Source organism: Phaenicophaeus curvirostris, chromosome 9 (assembly GCF_032191515.1).
Source record: "Phaenicophaeus curvirostris isolate KB17595 chromosome 9, BPBGC_Pcur_1.0, whole genome shotgun sequence".
Lineage (NCBI taxonomy): Eukaryota > Metazoa > Chordata > Aves > Cuculiformes > Cuculidae > Phaenicophaeus > Phaenicophaeus curvirostris.
Window position 1 is genome coordinate 6,162,526 of NC_091400.1, and position 8,311 is coordinate 6,170,836.

Below are 8,311 nucleotides of genomic sequence, written 5' to 3' on the forward strand. Positions count from 1 at the left end.
TGTGAAAAACTGCACTGGTGAAGCCTGACAGGTTGGATGTGAGAGGAGAAGGATGTCTTGCCTTGTCCTGCTGCCTCCAGGCTCAGCCTGGGAAGAGCCTGAGAAATGCTGAGTGCTAATGGGGAGGGAGGAACTAGGTAATCCCTGGGGTAGTGGGTTTAGTTTCCATGATAAAGCTGGAAATTGTCTTTGCTGTCCTTTGATCTTCAAAGGACAAGAGGAAATTTCACACTTACGGGCAGCCACCCGTGTCAGGTGAAGTTGCTGCAACTTGTTAAAGCCTGTCAGATGCCATAAGGCCAGCAGCTCACTTGCCTTAGTCTGAAAATGCCTCGCAGAAAGGAATTGGCCTTTTCCTGGGGCTGGTTTTGGTGCTCCGGTTAGAAAATCACATTTGTTTGCGGATCCAAAGGCTGCAGACGGATGGCTTGAACAGGGAGTGAAATCCAGGCAATGGGATTCTGATGCAATTTGTCAGTTTGGACATTGATTACTTTGTTGGATGGATGCAGCCAGCCAAAATAATGATTTTTGTTCTAATTTAATTACAAATTTACAGCAGCTGCCTTCTTCCAGGGTGCTAATGAGGAGCAGATGCAGGAGGAAAGGGATTTTTTTGGTATTTCGGGATGATCTGTGGAAGTCAAATGTCCAGTCTGGCATCTCTGTCAATGTAATTTTGTTGGTACTGGCCACAGGGAGCGAAAAACCTGCCCCCAAATGAGGCAGCATGGATTGCAGACCCATGTGGGCTCTCTCTGCCCCTTGTCCTGCAGCCTGGCTCACCATGCATGCTGAGCACAGATATTCAGCCACTTCTCTGCATCTACCCTTTGCTCCCCAGGGAGTCTCTCTGCCCCTTGGTTAGTCTGTGTCCTGCACTGCTGGGAATGGGTTGCAAAATATTCCTTTGGTCAATGATGTCATCTAACCAGCAACACCTCCAGGGCCTGGACAGGGACTGCCACTTCCCCTCGGTCCCTCACCAACTCTTTCATAACAGCAAATCATCAGTTTTTCTGCGGACACAGCTTCAGAGTGAGCAGTTAGGCTGACAGATGGGATGTATATATCTACGTCTGCGTGGCTCTCTTACCACCAAGACTGCATTTACTGCTCGCTTGAACATGAAGTTCTTTGGAAGTAAAATTGACCACTGTTAATTCACCTCCTGATCTCCAAGGCTTGCGCTGCTCCCTGAGGTGGTGATATTTCCCTTGGAGTTTGGGATTAGGCAGGCCTTCAGAGGTCACCCCTGCTTATGATTGATTTTAATGAGAACCAGTTGATCCTGCCCCCCCAGGCCGTCCCTGAGCCCTGCTGGTGGATGGGCAGGTGCTCCCCCACTCCCAGAACATCGTGCAGCCCCCCGCAAAAAGCAGCCACTCACCATGTTAGTGAGCCGGTGCCAACTCAGAGCTGCTCCAGGGCAGCTGCCACCCTTGTTGCTGGGGCAGCAACAGCAATTACTCTGTGGGTTCCAGGGTCCCCGATTTGCTTCTCCTTCATACCTGACCCACCCAAGGGTGCATCTTTGGGTGCCCTGTAGCACTGCTGACCCCAGGAAAAGCTCACTATGGGCCTTTTCCCTTGTCCCTGGGGTTAAAAAAGAAAAAATGCAGTGCAATAGTTTCTTTTACGAAGTTTCCTAATGCAATAAAGCTTTTTGTTGCATCAGAGAGAAGGAAAAACATAAATGGTTTCACCCTTTGGCAGGATGCAACCCCTCTCACCCTGTAGCAGGAGCCTGCACGACCCACGCCGCCTGTCGGCAGAGCTCCTGGCACAGCACCCGCGTGTGTAATTCATTTCATGTGTGTGCAATAGCCTGCTGTATAAAATTAGTGAACCAAGTGAAATTAGTTCAACCACAACCACATTTTATTCACAGAGAGGCTCGGTTGAAAGGCAGTGAGCAGAGCAACAGCTTTTCCTTCGTAAAGCTGCAGCAGATTCATTCATAATAAAATACACCACTTTTTAAAGGAACCTTTTTCTATTGTTCATTTTACATCATTTTACCACTCTCTTCTTGACAAGTATGCTTGCTTTCTTAAAAATGCTATTGGATGAGTGGGTTTATGGATGAATATTTATAAGTTAGTAATAATTATTTCCTTTATACACTCAAAGGTTCATAAATATTAAGTGAAACGTTTTTTCTTAAAGAAAGAAACTGCCTGACTGTTGTGAGTTGCCCAAAGTGAATAGAAACAGAGTTGGAAAAGAAAAGGCAAAAAAGGAGCTCCTGCTTTCCGCAGCCAGCAGAGCACCCACCGCGAGGAAACAGCAGGAGAGCTTGGCAGCTCCTCCTGGGCCAGGCAGGGTGGCTGCCCTTTCACACTCAGCAAGTTATAAAACGCACGGCAGCCGCCTCGTGGAGAATCGCTGATGATCCGCAGGCGATGCTGTGCAACAGAGCTGCACGGCTGCCCACTGCCTGGCTGCCACCCAGGGCTGGGCTGGGCTGGCAGGAGTGATGGAGCAGCTACGGCTCCACTCTCCTCCTCTGGAAGGAGCATGGGCCAGCAGCACCAGATCGCTCCCAAATCCACTTCGTATACAGGTACACAGATGCCTTATGGCATATCATCCCCAGCACCTCTCGGGGACCACTGCAGGGAGCAGGGGTGTCTGCTGCCTGCCACAACATCAACACCAGAGTCAAAACAGGGCAAGAAAAGGGTCTGTGGGTTGTGGGAACAGGTGCCCTTCCATTGTGGCAGATACCTCTGTGCAGCCAGCATCTGAGCTTGTAGTTACACCCACCCTTTATCAAATTGAGCTAAAGAGTCTTGCAGGCTTAAGGATTTCTCTTCTAAGTTTTCTGACAGTCAGTTGCTCGCTGGCAAAGACAGGCATTGCTGCGGGTTTTGGTGAGGGGACGGGCTCTTGCATTGCAAGGCACAGGGGCAATTACAGGGCTTGAGGGCAAAAGAGCTTGATATTTTTACTTGAGAAAAAAATTATTGGAAAAGAAACCTATGTATGGCTTGCTTGCATGTTTTTCAGAGTAAGTGCTTCTTGTTCCTGAAACGCCTGCTGTGTTGAGCACAGAGACCAATGCGCAAACTCAGAAGAAGGGCTGGTTTCTCTCACTTCACCTGCTAGAATCTCCACTGAATTCAAAGGTGAGAGACAGCTGCACTATGGCCTTGCTGCCTTAGGATTGTGCTTGACATGGGTAGTTTAGGAGGAGAGGTGTTCTTGGCTGTCCCACAGTTACCCTGCTTGCCCTTGGGCAAGGTGCTTTCTCTTTGCCTTTGTTTTGCAAGCTGAAATTAGAATATCAGAATACGAGTTTGTGTTCTGAGCGCATTAAACACCGGTTACTGGAGGGTCTAACCGACATGCCTAACCAAAGCCAAGTTCCCTGGTTCATTCCTCAGATTCTGCTGTGACACTAACAAAAAGTGCCCCCAGCAGTGCTCTGCCTACCCTGCTACCGACTTCAAGTTATGAAGCACAATTGATTGATTTTATGATGAGCCTACTGATTTCTACAGTCCTTTAAAAACGGCAGTAAATACCTCAGTGATTGCAGCTATTCATGAATGAAAGCAGCCTATGCACATGTCGGTTCACAATTGAAAGTGGTAATAGAAGAGGTTAATAATACCCTTAAACAGCTTTCCCTCCCAATACTTTCAACATAGAATCATAGAATCATAGAATAGTTCGGGTTGGAAGGGACCTTAAAGATCATCCAGTTCCAACCCCTCTGCCATGGGCAGGACACCTCCCAGCAGATCAGGTTGCCCAAGGCTCCATCCAGCCTGGACCTATTTTCTAAGATAAATTTTACTATTTGAGAAGGAAAAACAATTACTACAGACTTGAAATTCCATCTATATGTTCCCATTAAGCTTGTTAAAGAAATGCCTGACGTATTTTTATGCCAATGAAGCCTAGATGAATTAAAGCAATGTTCCCACTGTCTCCTTTCTAATGCTAATGTTTAATTCTAGCGTATTTATAGAAAAACACTGCTTGTAAAACAGGGCCACAGAAAAAAAGCTCTGCAGCACCTACTGAAGCAAGTTGAACTCTGTGAGCAGCAAGCACTGATTATATGTTTCTAGGTTCTGAACAAAGTGTGCTGTTTTACTAGCTGCCAGCTTTCTGCACTCCGACAGCCACGGCAGCTTGACAGAATAAAGATGACACGCATCACCCTTGGGTTGGGTGCATATTTTCAGCAGAGTCTACAAACCCAAAAGAATAACAAAAAATATAATACCCACCCCACCCCCTCCGCTCCCTCAAACACAAACCTCTGAAAGCTATGTGACAAAACCTGTATGCAGGGGTCTCTATTTGAAACACTCTTTGAACTAGACAATCATTTGCCACTTAATGAATGCAGTTATTATTTTTGCAAGCACGTCACGCTGGTGGGAGTATTTGTTTATGAAATAACGGTGAGATATGATTTTATTCCTATGAATAAATATAATCTGTTGTCTGTGCACAGCTGTACGCACACATAAGTCATCTCGAAACTGCAGGAATATGTTATGTGTCCGAAGTCTGCAAGAGGAAATAAACACCTGGGGATAAAAAATTCCAGGTCCTTATTTGTGTCTGTTCCAAATACAGAGGGTGATGCACTCATTGGTGCACCATGACGACAGCGAGCTGGCTGGGGCACCAGACATGGACCAGCGCGTTGTGGGATCTCAACTCTTAGAGTTCTGACTTGAGCCAGGGTTTTCAGGAGGACTTGGTGCTTCCACACACAATGATGTCAATGCAGCAGTCAAAAGAAAAGGCAAAAATTTTCCTTAGCTGATGGCCACCGGTTGACTCTGAACCCCGTCTTCAGAGATGAAGGTTAAATCCTCTCTCAGGAAGTCTATGATTAAGTGAAAATAAGTTTCTGAACAAAGGAAAGCTCAAAAACATGACTCAAGGCATTCTGTAGAGGACAAAGAGGAATGTATTTTAAAACCCATCAATTTAAGAACATTTCTATGCCTATTACTGCCCTGAGAAACTAGTTTTGAATGGCTGGGATGAGTAACACAGGCTGGTCCTTCCACCCGTGGTCTTTAGCAGGAGAAGCCTGTCAGTGAGGTGATATCCCAGCTGCTTGTTGTGACAAGACCTTTGCTGAGGTGTTTCAGCAGAGGTCAGACCTCACTGCCTGCTGTGCGGTGCCATGGAGTCCCAAATGCATAAAACATATTCCTGTTTTCTCCCACCTGAGTGCTTCACGGGGAGATTCTGAAAATTACAAGTTTATTTAGAATGTGTAAATTTGTGCAATTCATGTACATGACAACATTAACACAGAAATGGATATAAATATTTCTTTTGACCAGGTGTAGAATTGGTTAAATATTTTGTGAGGAAAAGTAGGGAATTCAACTTCCCTTTCTTTCCTAAATTCTCTTCTCTCTGCTGCCAGTAAGTCCCATCGGATGGGCCAGGCAGCTGGGACACAAAATACCAGCATCTGTGATTCACTTCACCCCAGAAAAAGTGAAGAGCAAATTCCATTACATAAGCCAATCCCAGAAAGATGTTGTGAGACTCATTTAAGGATTAAAATTCCCTGAAATACTAAAATGGAAGGGATTTCGAAAATGCAAATTGAGAATATATTTTTTTCTCTCAAGTGCCTTTGAACTGAGCCATTTAAAAGTAATAAAATAGACTGTGCTTTCTGAAGAAGAAATGAATCATTTCTTTAAAGGTGCGGGTGAAATCTGTCACAATAACCTCCTGATGAGCCTTTAGTAAAACCATTTCATTACGTGGCAGTTAAGAACGGTTGGGTCTGGGGAGGATTTCTGTTAAGCAACGAAAGGAATTAATCCACCTGTTATTCTAGGAGAGGCAGGAACTAGACCATTCTGTTTAGACCTAATTTTCATTAGTTTTAAATTCTATTGTGTGTATAGAGACGTTGGCTACAGCTGCACTTTTGGAGCAGTCCTGCCAGCAGGAGTAGGGGAGGGATTGTCCCCCTGCACTCGACACTGGTGAGGCCAAACCTCAAATCCTGGGTTCAGTTTTGGGCCCCTCACTACGAGAAGGATGTTGAGGGGCTGGAGCGAGTCCAGAGAAGGGCAACAAAGCTGGGGAAGGGTCTGGAGCACAAGTGTTATGGGGAGCGTCTATGGGAACAGGCATTGTTTAGCCTGGAGAAAAGAAGGCTGAGAGGAGACCTCATTGCTCTTTACACCTATCTGAAAGGAGGTTGTAGTGAGGTGGGTGCTGGTCTTCTCTCCCAAGCAGCAAGTGATAGGATGAGAGGAAATGGCCTCAGGCTGCACCAGGGGCCGTTTAGATTGGATGTTAGGAAAAACTTCTTTACTGAAAGAGTGATGAAGCACTGGAACAGGCTGTCCAAGGCAGTGGTGGAGTCACCGTCCCTGGAGGTGTTCAGAAAACATGTAGACATGGCACTTAGGGACATGGTTTAGTGGGCACATTGGTGTTGGGATGACAGTTGGACTGGATGCTCTTAGAGTTCTTTTCCAATGCTGATGATTCTATGAAACAGGAATCTGTGTTTTCTCTGAGACATCATGCCCCTACTGTTGTCACAACAGCTGTCACAACACTTTCACTGTAACTGAGAGAGATTAGAAGAAAATTTCTTTTCTTTTCCTTCATTTTGCTTGTTTTGTGTGTTTGACAGCTCCTTTGGGAAGTTAGGTAGTGGCTCTCCAGAACGTCAAGGAGTGAGAACAGTCAGGCTCATCTTGCTGTTCTCCTGAGAGTATTTTGCACCATTCCTGTTAGTTACTTCACCCTGGGCACATTAGGGGAAGGAGGAGGAGCAGGTGCTGCTCTCTTCTCTCTGGGGACCAGTGATCGGATTGAGGGAATGGTAGGAAGATGTGCCAGGGGAAGTTTAGGTTGGATATTGGGAAAAGGTTCTTCACTCAGAGGGTGGTGGAGCACTGGAACATCTCCCCAGGGAAGCACTCATGGTGCCAAGACCAACAATATTCTGCCTGGAGAAGAGGAGGCTGAGGGGAGACCTCATTGCTCTCTATAACTACCTGAAAGGAGGTTGTAGAGAGGAGGGTGCTGGCCTCTTCTCCCAAGTGACAGGGGACAGGACAAGAGGGAATGGCCTCAAGCTCTGTCAGGGGAGATTTAGGCTGGACATTAGGAAAAAATTCTTCACAGAAAGGGTCATTGGGCACTGGAACAGGCTGCCCAGGGAGGTGGTTGAGTCACCTTCCCTGGAGGTGTTTAAGGCACGGGTGGACGAGGTGCTAAGGGGCATGGTTTAGTGTTTGATAGGAATGGTTGGACTCGATGATCTGGTGGGTCTCTTCCAACCTGGTTATTCTATGATTCTATGATTCCCGAAGCATTTGGACAACACCCTCAGACACACGGTGTGTGTGTTGGGGCTGTCCTGTGCAGGGACAGGAGCTGGACCCCATGATCCTTGTGGGTCCCTTCCAACTCACAACATTCAATGAGTCTATGATATCTTGTACTGTTCCACACAGTGGATTTTTTTCTGAGGACTTTGATTCCCCATGCTATGCTTCCTTTGTGAGAACATTTCAGTTCTTCAGTGTAGTTGGAGGTTCAAAGTCTTTCCAAAGCTTTAAATCTGCAGAAACGTTTGGAAATTAGCTTGGTACTTTGTTGACTCAGTGATAGGTGATGGATTCTGATGAGGTCCCCTCAAATTATGGGGATCTTTGTCCTCATCTTGGTCAAGCCTATTAATGTAATTTGCTGAAAGGGTAAAACATGCTGTTCAAAGGCCTTTGACCCTGTGCTGTTGGCAGCGGAGAGACCTTAACATGAAAAGCAACCGATGCCAGTGGGAATACGATGATTATTGTCTGTGACCATTGTAATGGGTATTATTTGACCCTGGAACAGCTCCCCAGGGAAGCACCAAGCCTGGCACTATTCAAGAAACATCTGGATAATGCAGACACAGGGCGTGAACGTTGGGGCCGTCCTGTGCAGGGACAGAAGTTGCACTCGACCATCCTTGTGGACCCAGGGACTCTGCCCCTGCAGCCCCCGCCCCGCAGCGCCCCCTGCAGGCGCGCCCCGCGCCGCCCGCCCCGCCACTTTCCCCGCTCGGCTGCACTTGCCTTTGGCGCCCAACCCGCCTCTCGGAGGGAGGAACCACTTTTCCTACCTCCCTAGGGGGATCCTTACTGCGAGGGGAGGCAGCGTCGCCGCCTTGCCCATTTCAGAGCGCCTTCAAAAGGCGACCGAGGCACTTTATAAAATGAAATAAACGCAAACCTTTGCTGTCCCTTGCGTTGTCACTTCTCTGGAGGGCAGAGACGCGCTCTCTGCTCCGCAGCTCCCCCCC